Raw genomic sequence first — 9,242 nt, forward strand, 5'->3', positions numbered from 1 at the left:
GGCTGCTTTCATAGAACATACAATTTTAGTGGAGGGGCAGATATTAATTGAATCCTCACACAATTATAACTGGACAGGTCATTGTGGAGGAGAGGCACACAGGGACATGAAAGCCTATGACAAGGAGATTGGGCCTTGGCAGAGAGGTTAAGGAAGGCTTCCCTGACAAAATGAATCTGACTGGGAAGGGGATTATAAGAGGTGCATAGGAGTCAACTAGGTGAATATTAGAGAATAGTTTAGTTTCCTGTGCTGCATATAAGAAATAATAATGAATTTGCTCAACTTTTTTTTTCAAACAACAAACTCAGTGGTTTAAAATAACACTATTATTATTATTATTATTTTGAGAAGGAGTCTTGCTCTGTCACCCAGGTTGGAGTGCAGTGGCGTGATCTTGGCTCACTGCAACCTCCGCCTCCCAGGTTCAAGCAATTCTCCTGTCTCAGTCTCCTGAGTAGCTGGGATTCAGGCGCCCACCACTACACCCAGCTAATTTATATATATATATTTTAATTTTTTAAAAATTTTTATATTTTTAGTATCAATGGAGTTTCGCCATATTGGCCAGGCTGGTCTTGAACTCCTGACCTCAGGCGATCCACCTGCCTCGGCCTCCCAAAGTGCTGGGATTATAGGTTTGAGCCACAGTACCCAGTGAAAACAACACAATTACTATTATTATTATTATTATTATTATTATTTTGAGATGGAGTTTCACTCTTGTTGCCCAGGCTGGAGTGCAATGGCACAATCTTGGCTCACTGCAACCTCCGCCTCCCAGGTTCAAGTGATTTTCCTGCCTCAACCTCCTGAGTAGCTGGGATTATAGGCACACACCACCATACCAGGCTAATTTTTTTGTATTTTTTTAGTAGAGACAAGGTTTCACCATGTTGGCCAGGCTGGCCTCAAACTCCTGACCTCAGTTGATCCACCCACTTTGGCCTCCCAAAGTGCTGGGATTACAGGTGTGAGCCACTGCACCCAGCCCAAAACAACACAATTATTATATTGCAGTTTCTGCAGAAGTGGGTCCCTTGCAATGCTTCAGTTAAGATGTGAGCCAGGGATGAGTTCTCACGTGGAGTCTGCTTCCAAGTTCTCTTGGTTCTTAGCAGAGTTTATTTCCTGTGGCTGTAGGACTCATGTTTATTTAAAGCTAGTGTGCATGACAGAAGAATCTAGAGTGAGTCTACTAGCAAGATGGAGTCTTATATAACTTAATATAAGCACAGGAGTGACAGCCCATCACCTTTGCCATATTGGAATCACAGGCCCCACCCACACTTAAGGGTGTGAGCACCAGGAGGTGGGGATCATGAGGGCAACCTTAAAGTCTGTTCACCACAGAGAACAACCAGGTAAAGGGAATAGCATGTGCAAAGACCCTAGAATGGGATGAAGCATGGCCTGTTTGAGGAATAGGAGCACAGAAAGTGTGAAAGAGAGGGTGGGAGAGGAGGACAGACCATGCAGGGCCTTATTCAAGATCCCAAGAGTTATGGGGAGCCATGGAAGAGTGATGATGCAATCCAATCTACATTGTTCGTTATTGCTACCCCACAGCTTCTGAGTCCAGTTCAGTGTGGATGGATGAATTATCCATCCAAACCCAGCCAGAAGATATGGATGCAAGGAGTTGTCACCAAGGCAGGTGGATCCCATGGCTAGATGGGAGCTCCATGAGGTCTACCCTTGTTCATCCCTGAGCCCAAAGCCAGGGCCATTCCAGGAGCTGGGCAAATACTTCTGAGTGAATTCATTGATGGATAAATGGAAGCCAAGTAGCTTGTCTAAAGCCTGCATGGAGAATCGGATGCCCAAGAGTCAAGTCAGCATCTTCCACCCTGAATCCAACAGTGCCCACCCAGTCATCGTAAAAATCTGGGCTCCACCCAAGAAAAATCTGGGCTCCCCTTTGCCTAGGGGAGCCTCTTACCTCTTGCCTCAACTTGGTGAGCACTTGGCTCCCAGGCTCTGTATGCAGTGTTCTTTGCCTTGGGCTGTGGCTGGCACAGGGCAGGGCACACCATTCACTGTTTGGATGACAGTGCATTTCCATTTCAAAAGTGCTCTCTCTGGTTGAGCTCAAGCTATGAAAACCAGCACATCCCACCAGGTGTGGTGTGGCATTAAGCATCCTGCCCACTTCGATGGTTGCTTTCACCTGCAGTCCAGGGGTTATAGGAGTTGTACCCATGAAGAATCTTCTACTAAATATCAGGATGAAGAGGAAGAAAGACATGAATGACAGGTGTTGAATTGTAATAAGTAGGCAGAAAATAATACTGGTTTCAATAGATGACTTTATTAGGCCTATGTAACACTGAGCAAGCTGTACCTCATTTTCTGAAGTCTACAGCTACAGACAAAAGACATCACCTGACAAGACCTCCAAATGAGGGAAATACTAAAACTAAAGCATGGACCCTTCCAGCATACTGGGCAGACAGACACACTGCTAGCCTGCTGCTCCTCTCCAGCCCTAATGACCCTGGCACCTTCCTGAATCCAGCTTGGTGCTTAATCGCCTTTCCTGTCAGCCAAGCCTCGGCTAGGCCTGACAGTTAATCCTCAGTAGAGCGCTCTGTGAATGAGGAGTTTTTCCTCCTATTTTTTGGACAGCAGGCTCAGAGCTCATGGTCATACAGCAAGCTGGTAGTTAGAGCTAGCATTTAAACCAAGGTATGCCTGATGTCAAAGCCTAGGCACAGTGACATGTTCCAAACAACTGTGAGAGGCCAGAGAAATTTCTAGAGATACAGCAGATCACTTTGGACAAGCTAGCTACTCTGAGGCTGCTTCGTCATTTGTAAAATAGGAATAATAATGCCTACTATGTATGGCAGTGGTATTAGAGATAAGTTCTCTAAAAGACACCTAGCACAGCACCTGACACAACCTGGACACTTAAACATGCTATCTGTTATTATGATCACTTTCTCAACACACTCTGCCTTATATTTCAGGAGCTCAGGAGATGGACACCCCGCATTCTTTAGGAGTGCAGGAAGCCAACAGGTGCAGGAGAAAGTGCAGAGGACCACCAACCAGGAGCTTGGGTTCTAGTCCCAGCTCCACCAGGTCCTGGCTGTAGGACCTCAGGGAAGTCACTCAACCTCTTTGAGCCTCAGCTTCATCTGTAAAATGTACATAAGAATAATAAGCAGGCTGCCTCCATCACTGGGCTGTGGCTCAGCTTAAATGAGGTTAGTTGTTGTTAAAGTGCTTTGTGAAGTGGAAAAGTGTTATCTAAATGTAAGGGGCTATTATCCTTACAATGATACAGATCTAGCATGAGTAGCTACATCACAGAGGGCGGAAACCAGCCTCCCTGTACCCCTGGGAAAGACAGGACCAGAGGGAACAGGGGCAGCAGGTGATTGCAGGTGATTAGAAAGAATGGGTTTTGGGAAGCCAAAGTGGCTGAACATTGGAATCGATGACTGCAGAAGGGATACCCCTAGGTCAGGGACACTGGACCACATCCTTTTTTTTTTTTTTTTGAGATGGAGTCTGGCTCTGTCGCCCAGGCTGGAGTGCAGTGGCATAATCTCCGCTCACTGCAACCTCCACCTCCCGGGTTCAAGTGATTCTCCTGCCTCAGCCTCCCAAGTAGCTGGGATTACAGGCACCCACCATCATGCTTAGCTAATTTTTGTATTTTTAGTGGAGACAGGGTTTCACCATGTTGGCCAGGCTGGTCTCGAACTCCTGACCTCAAGTGATCCACCCACCTCGGCCTCCCAAAGTGCTGGGATTACAGGTGTGAGCCACCATGCCTGGCATTCATTTCTTTCAAACGCTAGTAATATCAATAAATTTAAAAAATTCAGAGACAGGGTTGGCTACTTGTGGGATATCTTTCATGTTTGATCCTGGAAATACATCAGGTATGAATCTAAACGGTCCTGTGTCTGTGGGGTCACAATTGCATCAGCAGCTCCCCAGTCCCCACCTATCTAGATAAACTCATTCAGAGATAATATCCACCTGTACATTTCAGGCCATGTAGAGGGCCTCCTAGTCTCCCATGGTAGGCTCTGGGGATGGGGGAGAAATAGATTTATCCTTTAAATTCTCACCTGAGGCTGGGCATGGTGGCTCACACCTATAATCCCAGCACTTTGGGAGGCTGAGGTGGTCAGAGGATCACTTGAGAGGATCATTTGAGACCAGCCTAGACAACAGGGTGAGATCCCAAAAAATGTTTTAAATGGGCAGGGCACATGCCTGTGGTCCCATCTACTCTGAAGGCCGAGGCAGGAGGATTGCTTGAGCCCGGGAAGTTGAGGCTGCAGTGAGCCATGATCATGCCACCGCACTCCAGCATGGGAAACAGAGCAAGACCCTGTCTCAAAAAATGATTCAATAACAAATAAAAAATATAAACTTGACCAGGTGCAGTGGCATGCACCTGTAATCCCAGCACATTAGGAGGCTGAGCAGGGAGGATTGCTTGAGCCCAGGAGTTCCAAGCTGCAGTGAGATATAATCTCCAGCTTGGGTGACAGACGAACAGCCTGCCTCAAAACATATAAATAAATAAATAAATAAATAAATAAATAAATAAATAAATAAAATTTATCAGCATAAGCTCCATCAAGTTCAAGATATTTTGGTGAAAATGTGACTGCTATGTTCCTGGGCTATCTTTGGGGGGCAATAAAAATGTTCTGGAATTAGACAATAGTGATGGATAAACAACTTTGTAAATATACTAAAAACCACTGAAATGTTCATTTTAAAAAGGTTGACTTTGACTGGGCATGGTGGCTCATGCCTGTAATCCTAGCACTTTCGGAGTACGAGGCGGGCAGATCACGAGGTCAAAAGATCCAGACCATCCTGGCCAACATGGCAAAACCCTGTCTCTACGAAAAATACAAAAATTAGCTGGGTGTGGTGGCACACGCCTGTAGACCCAGCTACTCGGGAGGCTGAGGCTGGAGAATTGTTTGAACCCGGGAGGTGGAGGTTGCAGTGAGCCGAGATTGCGCCACTCCACTCCAGCTTGGAGACAGAGCGAGACTCCATCTCAAAAAAAAAAAAAAAAAAAAAAGGTTGACTTTTACGGTAGATAAGCATATCTCAATAAAGCTGTTACCAAAAAAAAGCAAGTTTTTAGAAAGTGTGAAAAAATTAGTTTAGTGAGCTTTTTTAGGGTTTTCTAGAGGTGAAGAATCCACACATACACAACCACACTCACACACATGCACATGCACACACACATTTTATTTCAAAAGAGCATAAAGGCAATTTTGTGCTGGTACTTTTGAAACCAGACAGTTATAGACTTTTTTTGGTTTTGTTTTTGTTTTTTTGAGACCAAGTCTCTCTCTGTCACCTAGGCTGGAGTGCAGTGGCACTGCAACCTCCACCTCCCTGGGTTCAAGTGATCCTCCTGCCTCAGCCTCCCAAGTAGTAGCTGGGACCTGACGTGCACCATGGTGCCTGGCTAATTTTTGTATTTTTGGTAGAGATGGGGTTTCACCATGCTGGCCAGGCTGGTCTTGAACTCTTGAGCTCTTGAGCTCAAGTGATCCACCTGCCTCAGCCTCCGAAAGTGCTGGGATTACAGGCATAAGCCATTGCACCTGGCCTGACTGTTGACTTTTAATTGAGGAAAAGGTGCAGGAGACACCAGAGGTCCTAATGGGAAAATCTAAAACCTCAGTTACCGAGGCAGGAGGATCACTTGAGTTCAGGAGTTTCAACATGGTGAAACCTTGTCTCTACTAAAAATACAAAAAAATTAACCGGGTGTGGTGGTGCGTGCCAGTAATCCCAGCTACTTGGGAGGCTGAGGCAGGAGAATCTCTTGAACCGGCGAGGCAGAGGTTGCAGTGAGCCGAGATCACACCACTGCACTCCAGCCTGGGCGACAGAACGAGACTCTGTCTCAGAATGAATGAATGAATGAATGAATAAATAAATAAATAAAAAACCTCGGCCATGGCTCACACCTGTAATCTCAGCACTTTGGGAGGCCAAGGTGGGCGGATCATGAGGTCAGGAGTTTGAGACCAGCCTGGCCAAGAGAATAGCCTGTCCAATATGGTGAAATCCTGTCTCTACTAAAAATACAAAAATTAGCCAGGCGTGGTGGCAGGCACCTGTAATCCCAGTTACTCGAGAGGCTGAGGCAGGATAATTGCTTTGAACCCAGGAGGTGGAGGTTGTAGTGAGCCAAAGATCACGCCATTGCACTCCAGCCTGGGCAACAGAGCAAGACTCTGACTCAAAACATAGTAATAATAAAAAATAAAACTGGCTAGGCGCGGTGGCTCACGCCTTTAATCCCAGCACTTTGGGAGGCCGAGGTGGGTGGATCATGAGGTCAGGAGATTGAGACCATCCTGGCTAACATGGTGAAATCCCGTCTTTACTAAAAATACAAAAAAATTAGCCAGGCATGGTGGCGGGTGCCTGTAGTCCCAGCTACTCGGGAGGCTGAGGCAGGAGAATAGTGTGAACCCGGGAGGTGGAGCTGGCAGTGAGTCGAGACCGCGCCACTGCACTCTAGCCTGGGCGGCAGAGCGAGACTCCATCTCGAAAAATAATAATAATAATAATAAATAAATAAAACCTCAATTAATTTCAGTATGACTTTGTCAAGAGGCAATTATTTGCTAAGCACTTTATATGCTAACTCACAGGGCTACCAGATGAGGTAACATGGTTATTGCCACATTACAGATGAGGCTCAGAGAGCATAGGTAACTTGTCTGGGGTCACACAGCTTGTAAACGGCAGAGCTGGGACTCAAACCCAGTCTGTATGTTCCGAAACCTGTGCTCTGTTCACTTCCCCCAGGCTGCCTGGCAAAATAAATAAAAAGCACCTGTCCCCAAAACTTTCAAATTGTACTTTGGTTCCTTTATTTCATTTCATCCCATCTTTAGTCCTATCCTCTGTGTCTTTTTTTCTTTTTTTGAGATGGAGTCTTGCCCTGTTGCCCAGGCTGCAGTGCAGTGGCATGATCTCGGCTCACTGCAACCTCTGTCTCAAGGGTTCAAGCGATTCTCCAGCCTCAGTCTCCCAAGTAGCTGGGACTACAGGCATGCGCGACCGCGTCCGGCTAACTTTTTTTTTTTTTTTTGTATTTTTGTAGAGATGGGGTTTCACCATGTTGGCCAGGCTGGTCTCGAACTCCTGACCTCAGGTGATCTGCCTACCTCGGCCTCCCAAAGTGCTGGGATTACAGGCGTGTGCCACTGCGCCCAGCTTAACTTTTTTGTGCCATCTTTACCCTTGCTCTGGCCAGAAGGGACCCTCCTCACTGTCCCCAGAACACCCCCAAAATTTGTAAATAAAGACAGTTCAAAGAGTGATGCACCTTATTTTTTAATTAATTAACTAACTTTTTTAGAGACAGGGTCTTTTTAGGCTGGAGTGCAGTGGCACAATCGTAGCTCACTATAGCCTTGAACTCCTGGGCTCTTTTAAAGAAATCCTCCTGCCTTAGCCTCCTGAGTAGGTTGGGACTATAGGTGCACACCACCATGTCTGGATAATTATTTATTTATTTATATTTTTGTAGAAATGTGAGAGGAGGGTCTTGCTTTTTTATCCAGGCTGGTCTTGAACTCCTGGCTTCATGCCATCCTCTTACCTGAGCTTCCCAAATTGCTGAGATTATAGGTGTGAGTTACTGTGCCCCTACTGGACTGATGCACTTTATCAACCACACACTGTAAGCTCTACACAAATGTAAACTAGTATCTTCCCCTTTCCTTCCGCTAGAAGTGTCTCTGTTGGCATGTCCAAAGTCTCAGAGTCTTTCAAGGTTAAACTCAGCCCTCTGCAACTCTGGCAGCTTCCAGATGGCAGGACAGGCAGGGGACTTTTTTTTCTGGATTCCTGGGGCACTCACCACAAAATCAGTACCATGTAATGCCCTGGCCTGCCCTGGGCTGTGTAAGTTCTTTTGTCTATGTTCTTGCCAAGCACCTGTTTGACCCTCTGAGCAGTGAAGCAATAGCTGTTTTCCCCTCAACCTCTCTTACCCTTATTTCTCTCATTTGCAAAATGGGAATGATGGTAGCTATGTTGGCCTTACCCATGAGTGTCTTCCCAGTCCCACCTTGGGCATGTTGTGGGCAGAAGTAGTGCTGCCCTAGTGCAGCGGTTCTCAAAGTGTGATCTGGAGAGCCCTTCGGGGATCTGAGACAACCTTCTTTTCTAACTACATACCTGTGTGAGGCTGGGTTTTCTTCATATAGTTGAATCAACACATTACAACAGCTTGAACACAGAAACAGATATGAGAATACAGCTGTTTTCTATTAAGCCAGATATTAAAGCGTTTGCAAAAATATAAAATAATGCCACTGTTCTATTTGTTTTAGATAATTAAAAAATATAATGTCAACATGTAATAGGTTATTATTTTATGAATTAATAAACATTTAAAACATTCTCAGTTTTAATTTGTTTTTTTGTTGTTGTTGTTGTTGTTGTTGTTTTTTAGAGACAGGGCCTCACTCTGTTGCCCAGGCTGGAATGCAGTGGCTATTCACAGGTACAATCCCACTAGTGATCAGCAGCGGCTCAGTTTTAATTTCTAATACAATAATTATCAATACATATAATCCACACAAACAAAAGCTCTTGGAAATCCTCAATAATTTTCAAGAATGTAGAGGTACTGAGACCCAAAGTTTGAGAACCCCTCGAGGAAAGAATAGAGTTCCAGATCTAGATTTTTCAGGTACCTCATGGTCTAAGCCCTCTCCTGTGCCTCATTTTAACTCTAATACAATAATACTCATTCTTGTTGCCATGGGTGGCTCTTGGTTTCTTCCTTTTCCTAATGTTTAGATCTTGCTTTATGTGTGTATATAGTGATGGTCTTTGGAAGGATACACAATTAACTGGTACAGCGGTTGAGCGGAGTTCGGAAACTGGGAGAAAGTGGCACCATAAACCTTTCTGCTCTGTTTGATTTTTTAAATACAGTACATCGTGCATGTAGTGCCTGAATTAATAATGAACAATTAAAAGTAAAATTACATTTTTAATGCATAGGAATGCATGAGAAACTCAAGTCTGCTCAAGTAAAGTGGTGTTAACCGACAATGACAAACAATAAGAAAGTTTTCCTTGTCCGCCTTCACTTAGCTCGCGCTCCCTCTGGCTCCTCTCCCGCTCGCTGGGGTTAAGGCACTCTCATCCTCAGCCCTGCCCCTCGTCCCCGCCCCCTTCAACAACTTCAGCCACGCCCCTCACTGCCTCGC

This window comes from Pan paniscus, chromosome 8 (genome assembly GCF_029289425.2).
Source record: "Pan paniscus chromosome 8, NHGRI_mPanPan1-v2.0_pri, whole genome shotgun sequence".
NCBI lineage: Eukaryota > Metazoa > Chordata > Mammalia > Primates > Hominidae > Pan > Pan paniscus.